This window comes from Centruroides sculpturatus, unplaced genomic scaffold (genome assembly GCF_000671375.1).
Source record: "Centruroides sculpturatus isolate CEXI.00-Female unplaced genomic scaffold, Cexi_2.0 scaffold203, whole genome shotgun sequence".
Classification (NCBI taxonomy): domain Eukaryota; kingdom Metazoa; phylum Arthropoda; class Arachnida; order Scorpiones; family Buthidae; genus Centruroides; species Centruroides sculpturatus.
In genome coordinates, this window is record NW_019384324.1 from 198,512 (window position 1) to 200,111 (window position 1,600).

A 1,600-nucleotide genomic window follows, 5' to 3' on the forward strand; every position below is an offset into this window, starting at 1 on the left:
CGCTGCTGCTATTACGGTAACAATTTATGATTTTAAATTATTTACTAGAATATATTTTTACTGCGATTTTTAGTTGAAATTCTGTGTAAGAATTATTTTTATTATTAAGTTTTTATGTTATAAATATAATAAAAAAAATTTTTAAAGTAATATTTAAAGATGTTATAAATCGTTAAAAAATTATTATTTCTTTTAAATTTAATTTTTGTAGATTAGAAAATTCCATTTTTATTGTCTTTAAACGTTCAATAATATTTAAAATATTTTTTTAAATTCTAAAAAAAAGTTACAATTTATAATTTTATAAATTAAATTTTTAACCTGGTAATAAGCAGTAAAACCTGTGTAAACCGGAATCGCACGGTACCGGATATTTTTCCGTTTAGGAAGGTTCCGTTTTGGACGGGTTTTTAAACAGAAAATCACTCTGTTTCAAAGAACTTTTTCCGTTTAGCTTAAATAACGCCTGTGCTTTTTGTCGAAAATTTCTGAAATTTTGCTGGGAGGTTTGCGTATTAGGGGGATTGATGCTGTGAAATTTTGGTTTATAAAGGTCGAGAGAGTGGGAAGATAAAGGAGGTTGTGTGTCGTATCTCGATAGGGTCTGACTTAGTGACGATTTTACTTGTTATTAGCATTTATAATTTTTTTTATAAAACCTCCCCTCAAAATAAAGCTCTTTGAAATTTTGTAATAGTTAAAAATATGAGAATTCTTTTAAATAAAATATCCTAACAGATGGCGCCACCAAATGTTGCGGGGAAAGTTAAGCAACTTATTACTGGATTTTTTTGTTTTAGAAATGTATTTTTGTTTTGTATTTTTTTAGAATTTCGGTGTTTCGTATATTTATGTTAAAATTTTGTGTTTTATTTTAAAAAAATAATTTGAAAATTTAACTTTAATACTTTTTTTTAATCCATAAAAGTATTTTTATTTTTATTTTAGGACTATTTAAATTACGTGAAACTCTCAACAAAAGTTCATCAAATTTCTTTGTAGTCTAAAAATATCATTTAAAGCATTATTTAAATTTATCTTCTCCCTCAAAACGCGTTGGAAGTGATTTAAATTAATCTTTCTCTTTGTAAAAACAGTATAAATTTTAGTTGAATTTTATCTGTAAAATGTTTTGCTGGAGAAAACGACTCGAAAATTTATTAGAATTTGGAATTTTTTTAGATGAAAACATTTAGAAAAATCAAAAAAATCATTTAAGTTTTTGTATAGAGATTATTTTGCGTTTATAGAAACAGAATTTAATGAAATTTTTGAGACAAAATTTAGAGAATTTTTCAAATTGTTCTGCAAAGTTTTTGATTTTTTTGAATTTTTAATTTTTTTTTGAAATTTTATGAAACTTTTTTGAATTTTTAAAATTTTTTGATTTTTTTTGAAAACGGTTTTGAATTTTTGAAACTTTTTGAAAATTTTCAAACGGTTATGAATTTTTTGAAACTTTTTGAATTTTTTCAAACGGTTTTGAATTTTTTGAATTTTTAAAAATTTTTTGAAATTTTTTTGAATTTTTGATTTTTTAAAAATTTTTTGAAATTCTTTGGAATTTTTATGAAACTTTTTTGAATTTTTTCAAACGGTT